General features: G+C 55.6%; 1 long non-coding RNA gene across 1 annotated transcript; it reads right to left on the reverse strand.

The window, feature by feature from the left end:
• Positions 1-1981: 1981 nt before the first annotated feature.
• Positions 1982-7810, reverse strand: LOC125330601. Its single transcript, XR_007205635.1, has 5 exons — positions 7725-7810; positions 6698-7470; positions 5891-6026; positions 4951-5052; positions 1982-2245 (listed from the first exon to the last, which is right to left on the reverse strand). It is a non-coding gene; the product is annotated as an uncharacterized LOC125330601 (long non-coding RNA).
• Between the last annotated feature and the right edge of the window lie 2038 nt (positions 7811-9848).

The following is a 9848-nucleotide window of genomic DNA, read 5'->3' on the forward strand; positions in this document are numbered from 1 at the left end:
AAAATCTTCAGGGTCAGGAGGGCAAAAACCATGATTTCAAGTGGACCCAGCTAAGCCTGCTGCCCTGCAGGGTCACACAACACCCACAGCTCTTGATCAGGGCAGGGTTCCTGTGCCAGAGGCTGGGGCACAAGGACACCACGATGTCTTGGATGTGTCTGGAAGAAGGGAGATGCTCCTTGGCCAACTGCCCAGGACCACAAAAGCTGCAGGAGGCAGCAGGTCTGGTGCCCAGAGACACCCAACACCCCAGGCTGCCCTTTTTCTCCATCACAAACTGCTCCAGCTCCTTTGCAGCTCCCCTCATGGCTGCCCCAGGCACAGAGCATTCCCGCCTGTCCTCAAGCTCCTTCCTTCTCCAAATTCACCGGTTCTGTCAGGGTCAGTCCCCGTGCTCAGCTCTGATCTGCACTCCTCACCCACTGCTTTAACTACACCTCCCAAAGGTCAACCACAGCAACCCACGGGAGAAGCCAGTCTCCCGTTTCCGTGCTGAGATCAGAGAACCAGGGAAGCTGGAAAAGCACTCTAAGGCCATCGAGTTCTACCATTCCCCCAGCACTGCTGAGGCCACCACTGGCCCCTGTCCCCAAGTGCCACATCCACAGGTTTTTAAACCCCTCCTGGGCCAGTGACTCCACCTCTGCCTTGGGCAGCCCTCTTCAATGCCTGACCACCCTTTCCATTAAGGAATTTTCCCAATATCCACCCTGAGCCTCCCCTGGCCCAGCCTGAGGCCGTTCCCCTCTCCTCCTGTCCCTGTTCCCTGCCAGCAGAGCCCGACCCCCCCGGCTGCCCCCTCCTGTCAGGGACTTGTGCAGAGCCACAAGGTCCCCCCTGAGCCTCCTTTGCTCCAGCCTGAGCCCCTTTCCAGCTCCCTCAGCTGCTCCTCATCAGACTCCTGCTCAAGGCCCTTAACTTAAGAGAAAAAAATCCAAACAAATCCCTCATTATTAGTAAACCCAAAGAAAGAAGAACCCAACGCCTCCCCCGCGCGGTGTCTGCGCCATTGCATAATGGGGAAACCCTCGAACCTAAAATATCCGCGCTCCTCTGGTTGCTGAAGCTGATGATCGACCATCTGGCTGCGATTTTCCAACGCTAATCTAACGAGGCAGACGCTGCTTTTGGGGGTGAGCACAAGGACGAGAGCCCTCGAGGACTCCCCAGGAAGGTGTCGTGGTCCTGGCTGAGGCTGGGGGCGGTGAGGGGGCTCCACGTGAGCAGCAGGCTTGTGAGAGCAGAGGGAGGCTCAGGCTGCTCCCACATCACGGAGCTGGGATCTTTGGGGCACCTTTGGGAGCAGAGGACACATCGGATGGTCGGGAGGCACCTCTGCAGTGCGGAGTGATGGGGAAATGCGTCTCGAAGGGCGTGAACCATGGGGGGACATCCACGGATCCATGGAGTTATCTCCCAGGTGAGGGAAATAACACCCCAGGCCCAGTTTCACCACCATGGCCTGATTTTCCATGCAAATAAAGAACCTGAACTGAACTCTGACCACAAATCAGGACAATGGGTTTCCAGCTGGGAAACCCTCCCAAGGCTGGCACCTGCCTGGTGCAGAAGCTGCCCCTTGGCCACAGCACTGCAGTCACACACCCACACCTCGGGGAACGGGGTGCTTCCTGCTCTGGGAATGATGCTGGAAGACAATGTGACTTCATCCAGCTGTGCCCACATCTGTTCCTGGTGCTAAACGAGAGAGGGGAGAGGAGAAGGAGAGAGGAGAGGAGAGGAGAGGAGAGGAGAGGAGAGGAGAGGAGAGGAGAGGAGAGGAGAGGAGAGGAGAGGAGAGGGAGGAGAGGAGAGGAGAGGAGAGGAGAGGAGAGGAGAGGAGAGGAGAGGAGAGGAGAGGAGAGGAGAGGAGAGGAGGAGGAGAGGAGAGGAGAGGAGAGGAGAGGAGAGGAGAGGAGAGGAGAGGAGAGGAGAGGAGAGGAGAGGAGAGGAGAGGAGAGTCCTAGCACCCAAAGGCATCTCCAAGTTGAGGCCTTTATTTGATACATGGAAAATTCAGGGGAAAATGATGGGTTTGTCACCATGGAGAAACTCAGCAGGAGGAGTTCGCACACCTCAGGTGGAAGCAGATCCCAGCTCTGTCTCGCCCACGATGGGAATTTTGCTATTTAGGCTCCAGATGGAAACAAGAAACAAACCCGTGCATGGAAAAGAGGCCATTTGGGAAAGGAGGTTCGTGGCTCCACACACCTTGCGTGGACACTCCACAGGGCATTCCAGAGACCTGGCATGGGGGGAAGGAGAGAGTCAGAGCACCCAGCTGCCAAGGCTCTGCCAAGCACAGCACCTCCACAGTGGAGGAGACTCCACCTCTGGGTGGACCAGCAGGAGCCAGGCAGGCTGTATGGAATGGATTAGGAAGAAGGGTCACAGGACGTTTAGCAAGGGCTTGTGGCAGCCTGGCAAACCCAACAGGTCCTGGTGACTGCAGTGACCTGCCAGGCTTCTCCCTGCTGGTTGTGCTGCTGAGCAATTCGGGCTGATCAGAGAATCACAGAAGGTTAAGACCAAGTGAGAGCCCATCTCGTTCCAGCCCCCTGCCATGGGCAGGGACACCTTCCACCAGACCAGGCTGCTCAGAGCTCCATCCAACCTGGCCTTGGACACTTCCAGGGATGAGGCAGCCACAGCTTCTCTGCGCAGCCTCACCACCCCAGCAATAAAAACCTTCTTTCTTAAATATGATCTAAATCGACCCTCCTTCAAAATAAAACCATCACCCCTCATCCTGTCACAACAGGCACCACTGAAGAGTTTGTCCCCACCCTCTTATCCCCTTAAGTACTGAAAGTTCTGTGATAATGCACCCAGAGTTACCCAGTGCTCAAAGAATTTGCTGGGAAACGCTGGGATTGTGTGGATTTTAGATAAAAGATACCAGAGCTGAAACCTTTTGCTGACCAGTTTGAGTGACCACTGACCTGATTTCTACCAGCAGAGAGAATGCCTCCATAGCAGAGAATAAGGACTCGAGCAGAAACTCAGGCTTCCCAAGGCTGCCCACAAAACAGACTCAGGTCAACCCCCAAATCACTTTTAAAAATCCTTAGAGGCTTAAGGAGCTCAGGGGCAGCCACCCCGGGCCCAGGATGGGAGCACTGGGGATGGAGTGTCCCCCCCAAGGGCACTGAACACTCAGTGTCAGGGGAAGGAGAAAAGAAAAGAGGAGCTGAGCCCTGAGGTCAGCTCAGCGACTGAAGAGCAGGCAGGAACAGCCCCACGGCCCCAGGGACAGCAGCCAGATCCCAGCGGGAATGCGATGGAGCCGGACACAGGCTGGGGACAATGGGGCAGCTCAGCGGTCAAAGCGCAGTCACACCAGCGCCTGTGAGGGGTCGTGGGCTGGAGACGGTGAGAGCCAGCCCAGGGGACGGCGAGGATTTGCACCGGCCGATGGCCCGGGAGCAGGACTGAGGCTTTGCTGTGCTTTAACTCCGGCTCCGCCGCCGCCAGCTCCGGAGGGAGGGCGCGAACATCCCGGGGAAAACGGGGGAACCCCAATTCCCGGCGTGTGTTACGGCTGGACTGGGCAACAGCAATTCCCAGTGCCCTTTAAGGAGCGACCTCCTGCTGCCAGGCGCTGCCTGCATCCCTCGTAGGGCTTTTCCAGCTCCCAGCCCGTGTCAGCCCAGCTCGGCTTTAACCCCCGCGGCGCCGGGGCCGATTGCTCCGGCGGGAGCGGTGCAGGAGCTGTCGCGGTTCAAATCCAGGTCAGCGCAGCTCCGCGGAGTCCCAGTGGGCCCTGGGATCCCTGGGATCACCCTGGCAGCGCAGCCAGCCGAGCTCCCGCTCCCACCGGGGCAGCCCCGCAGCGCCCCGGGCCCGGCCAAAGGCAGAGCCGGGGAGCAGAGGTTGCCGAGTTAAACTGGCAGCTGACAAAGGGAAGGTTTGTTTTCCCATTTCCTGAGTTTTTCTTCCCAGTCCTTGAGAATTTAAATTCCCGACTAGAATGAGCAGTTTGTTAAATCAGGTTTGAGGTCTCCCGAGGTCCTGGCTCTCCTCTCTGGGATGTCGGCGGTGCCGCAGCCGCCAGGTCAGAGAAGTTTATGTAACTCTCTCCTCACTCTGCTCTGGCTATGACACTTTCTCTGGGATCTCCTTTCTTCACAAGGATCCCCTTCCCTCACTGGATATCAAAATACTCAAAATGACTAAATTTGAGCACTGCAGAGCATCCCAATGCACTGTTTTGTTCAAAACCCAGCAGGCTCCTTATGCTGCTCCATCCAGCTGGTCAGCAAGGGGAGGCGAGAGGGGAAAAGAAACCAGATTTCAGAGCCAACAATTAAACCAGGATTTCATTTCAAAGAATCACAGAATCATTAAGGCTGGAAAAGATGTCTGAGACCATCAAGTCCAACCTTGGACTCTTGTCACCCAGAGCAGAGCACTGAGTGCCACGTCCAGCCATTAAATCCCACCCTCCTGAGCTCATCCCCTCCTAGCCATGGATTGTCCCCCCTCCTCTGTGCACAGGGGCCAAATCCCCAGGGACAGTGTGACCTCTTGGATGCACTGCCAGGGGAAACTCTGGGGCACCTTAGAAATGCAGAGTGAGCCAAAGGATGAGGCTCTCCCTCTTTTTCTCTCTCACCACAAACTTCTGTGCTTTAGGGTGAGGTGGTTTTTTCACACCTGCAGAGCACCGTGTTCCCAGCCTGCCCAGCAGCATCCAGGTGCTCCTGACAGCAAGAACCTGCACCAGGCAGGGGGACACCGCTCAGCATCACTGCACTGGCCTCACCCTCTGCTCCTCTCTCTGTACCCCTCTCCCTGCATTTCACTCAATAAACTCACTTTCTCTGTGATACCATCGCACCTGGGTTTGTAGTACAGAAGGTTCTTGCCCCTGCCAGGCCCCTGTCCCTGTGTGTCCCCTGGCACCTGCCCAGCCCCACTCCCAAACTCCTCACTCACACCAATTCTTACCTGCAGCAGCAGCAGCACGTCTGGTCACCACCTTTTCCTGGCACTGGAAGGGTCCCAAACCTCCCATTAACTCACTTGAAGGCAGCAGCACCTGCAGGAGAGCTGGAGATTATTGTATTATGTATATTATATAGATATAAGATATATAAGACCATAAAAATCAGACTGGTTTGGGTTGAAAAGACCTTTTTAAAGAACATCCAGTGCCACTCCCTGCCATGGGCAGGGACACCTCCCACTATCCCAGGTGGTTTCAAGCCCCATCCAACCTGGCCTTGGACACTGCCAGGGATCCAGGGGCAGCCCCAGCTGCTCTGGGCACCCTGTGCCAGGGCCTGCCCACCCTCCCAGGGAACAATTCCTTCCCAATATCCCACCTAACCCTGCCCTCTGGCACTGGGAGCCATTCCCCCTTGCCCTGGCACTCCAGGCCCTTCTCACAAAGGCACTGGTGTGTTACCAAAGCTGTTTTCAGTACAGAACAGGCTTTTTTAAAAGTTTGCTGATCGTGGTTTCTCAGGTGATTTCGATTTTATGGAAAAAGTTATGAAAAGCCTGGCAAATATTCATAAATGGGAGTATCGATTTTCTAGGGATAAGAAATACTAGGAGGGGAAGAAAAAGAAGTAGCTCCCTTCAATCCTTATCTGTCTTTAAACGAGGGCAAGACAAGAGCTGAGGAGCTGCCCTGGTGCTTCCCAACACTCCCAGCAGAGCTAAACCACACCACTGCTTGTTGGCTGGCTGAAGGAATCCCATTCATCAGCAGGGCCTGGGATCCTGACTGCCATGGGAACCCTGAGAGGAACCTCCTGGCCAAGCACATTCCAGACAACCCCCAGGTGTGCATCGCTTCACCCCGGAGCCTCACCCTGTCTGGGGGCTCCAGTGGAAAAGTGGGTTCCCAGCTCCTGTTCTGCTCCTGCTCGGCCACACTCACCCCACAGAGGGAATCCAGGCCTTGGGGCGGCCCCAGTCACAGCTCAGGCACGGGAGGAGGGCTCAGTGTGACCATCCCAGGCCCGTGGTTCCGCTCCTGGGATCCACATCCTCTGCCAAAGAGTCACCGGAACATCCTGTTCAATAAAAATAAAAGGGAGGAGGACAGCAAACCCTGGCCTGCACAGAAATGGCTCCCAAGTCCTGAAGAGCACTGATCAGATGCCTTTAAATCCTCCTTCCAAGGCATTTTCCCCAGCCATCAACGTGGAATTTACACAACAGCGATAATGTCACGCTGCAGAAAACAAAATGTCATTTCCCGAGCAATGATGAACTGGTATTTGGAGCCTCTTCTGATACAGAGAAAACGAATGGCAATTTCCCTGGGAGCAGAAGCCCCCGAGCTCCTTCCCCTGCTGCTGCAGAGGGTGGATTATGCCGAGTTCTGGCATTAACAGAACATCATTTCACTCATGCAAACGGATCCATCCTTCAGGAACTGTTCCACGGTAGCTGAGCTGAGCACGTCCCATTCACAGGGATCAGGCACTGAGCACGTCTCAATGAACAGCTCCTTTGGATGGAACCTCACAGCAGCAAATTGTGTGCCTGGGACCAGGAATTCCTGAATTATTAACAAACCAAGCGACAGGAATGTAACACACTTCCATACAAGCTGCTACCAAACCGTAGCTAACTACAGGTAGGAACACTTAACATTAACAATCTTTAACACCCAACCTCTGCCTCCAAAAGGAAAATCACTCTGCAGCGAGGATCCCATTTATACTGGCAGTACCCTTACCCTCACTCACAGCCGAGGAAAAAGAGGTGGAGCTGTCAGCAGGCACCACAGAGCCTCCGCTGGGATCACGTCTAGACGTGTGGTGCTGGGAGAGGTCCTCAGGCACCCGAGGCATCCGCCCGGGGCTGGCAGATGTGACAGGGGACCCCTAGGAGCTGCTTTGCTCCCTCCTGGAGCGGCAGCTGGAGGCCACACAAACACCCAGGGGCATCTCCGGCAGCTCCGCGCATCTGCCCGGGGCGGCGGAGCCGAGCCCGCGGGGGCTGAGCGTGATCCCAGCTTTGACCTCTGGGTCTTCTCCTCCCGAGCACAGGATCAAACACAACCAGCACAGGATGGGCTTCTAGCAGACCCTTGTGTCACAAGGGCAGAGCACTGGGGCCATACCCACTTTTCCAAGCAGTGGTTAAAAGCATTTCAGACCTTCTCACTGTGACTTTGCTGTTCAGCAGAGGCTTCTGCGCCTAAAACCAGCAGAGCACAGGCTGAGCTGGGGGCCTGTGGCTGCCTGCAGGGACTCAGGGGTAACCACATGCATGAAGATTGCAGGGGGTTAAGGGTCTGGGAGCAGCAGGAGCCCAGATCCTGGTGATCCCTGCCATGGAACCTGTGCTGATGCATCAGGAGCCCTGGCCCCAGCTATCCCTGCGCTGACTGGAACCTGTGGCGTGGCTCAGGCTGGTGCGACCCTTCCCAGGCATGGAGCAGGCAAAGGCATTCCCTGTCCCGTGCTCTTCTCCTGGGCTGTGGAGACTGTGGGCTGCTCGGGTGCCCTGCCAGAGAAAAGGAAAGTTGTTAGCGCTGGAGCTGGCCCGGGTGACCGGAGCCCTCCTGCCCCGCCAGCCCGGAGCAGGGCAGCACCGCGGCCGCGTTCCTCACTCCGGACAAACAGCCCTTGTTCCAAGCCCCCGGAACAGAACCCCGCTCTCTCCCAGCTCCCTGCCAGCTGCACGCAGGACAAACACTCCACGCCTCCTTCCGCAGCCCGAGGTCAGGCTGGCAGCGAGGGGACAGCAGGGACACTCACCGGAGCCACCCTGTGCCAGCCGCGGACACCCGGCCGTGCCCTGTGACAGCGCCCGGACCGCGGCTCAGCTGGGGCAGCAAATCCTGCACAGTTCACCGGGCACTGCCCGCCTGCTCATCCGTATGCATTAATGCAGATTTCCCTCTTTTCCACCCTTTCCAAGGCCTGGCTTCCCAACTCGGTGGGTTTTCCCTTCTTTAAGGCGATTGTTCTCGTCCCTGCAGAGCAATTCCCACCCAAGGCACGGGTAGTTCCGAGCCGACTCTTTATTGACCTCAACAAGGTCACATGTATAAAAATTCCAAACTGTGGCTCTAAGACAAATCAGTAAATATCCCTCTCCCTCCCTCCCTCCCTCCCTCCCTCCCATATCCTATTGCTGGAAAAAAGAAGCCATCTCGCTAAGACTGGAGTAATCCACTGGATTTAATACATTTTTCTTTTCCAAACCCAGAGAATGTCACCACAAATCCAAACTCCACCCAGCATTTTTTGTCCCAAAGTCTCTCCTGGACGTTTATTTCAGAATGGTCTACATTAAGCCAAAGCAAGAGCATTTTAAAGCAATGCAGGTATTGTTTCTTCAAAAGGAAAAATGAAGTCTGAGACTCCGAAACCAACCAGAGCCAGAACAGAGCTGGGACAGACCCCACGATCAGCAACACACACTCAGCTTCAACCCAAATGTGCACTTTATACACAATGAAAGTGAAAATAAAAAGCAGTAACAGAAAAAGCTCCATTACTTGGGATTTTCAGAATGAATCCAGTGCTGGGATTGGAATATTGTGGGCACTCTGCTCACTAACAGGGACGCACTGGGTGGGCAGAAGCCCACGGGACTGCTCTGAGGCAGCAGCTTCACACAGATCATTAACTGGGAAATAACACAAAACCAGGGAGCAGCAGGTGGGAGCCTGGTTTAAGTCATTAATAGAAATTTGCTATAGTTTGGGAAGAGAGCAGTGAGGAGAAGGATTTTCCCTGCTCTCACTGGGGAAAGGCTGTTCCCAAAGCACCACACGGGGTTAAATGTCACCCATTTGGGACACTGTACAGCTGGGGGTCACGAGTGGACTGTGGCCACCAGCCCTGTTTATCTCCAGGCTCCAAATGTCTCTCCCTCATCCTTTCAGACGTTTTCCACCCAGCTTCCCAACCACACTCACAGCTCGCCCTGGCAGAGCCTCTGCCCATCACTGTGACTTTCTTCAGGCCACTGTTTAATTAGAGGAGCACTGCTAATGAAGTGCCCCAGACCACACAGCCAGTCCCAGCTCACCGGGCCATCCCTGCCCACATCCACTTGCTGCCCACGTCCTGGGTCACTTACACTTCCTTAGAGACACCACCCTGGCACTTCTCCCCTGCTCCCCAGAGCAGCCAGGGGTCAGTGCCAAAGGCCAGGGGGGCAATTCCCTTCCCAGAGTCTCCACAGCTCCAGAGGGGCTCACTCGGGGGCTGTGCTGGCTCTGGGCACAGCAGGGGCTCTCCAGGTTGCTCAGGGATAGTCTGGACCCACGCCTGGCCTGCCTGGTGTCCCAGAGGGAAAACAGACCAAAACAACTCGGCACACCACCAATCTGCAGGAAGTGCTTGGGCAGAGGGGAACAGCAAGGACATGCTCACATCCCCTTGGAGAGACTGCACCTGGATGTTCTGAGGGATGGGAATACAGCAGGGATTTATTTGTGTCCTCCATGTAGCCTCACTCCTCATCCCCCACTCCTTCCAGGCTGCCCAGAGCAGCTGTGGCTGCCTCATCCCTGGCAGTGCCCAAGGCCAGGCCGGATGGGGCTTGGAGCACCCTGGGATAGTGGAAGGTGTCTCTGCCCATGGCAGGGCATGGAATGAGATGGGCTTTAAGGTCCCTTCCCACCCAAATCATTCTGGGATTCCACAATCCTATGAATCCTGCTCCTGACCCAGCTCTGATGAGGGACTGAGGTAGCCTCAAAAGAGAACAGTCCTGCTTGAAACAGGCTCCCAAAATATATTAAAATGCATGGAAGCCTGAGGAAAAAAAAAAAAAAAAGGGAGCAGAGCAAGGTCCCGAATCCATTATAAATAGCAGCAGAAAGCAGAGACATTTATCAGCGTCTCTCCGAGACGAGCCGGCTCCTT

Source organism: Corvus hawaiiensis, chromosome 1, assembly GCF_020740725.1.
Source record: "Corvus hawaiiensis isolate bCorHaw1 chromosome 1, bCorHaw1.pri.cur, whole genome shotgun sequence".
NCBI lineage: Eukaryota > Metazoa > Chordata > Aves > Passeriformes > Corvidae > Corvus > Corvus hawaiiensis.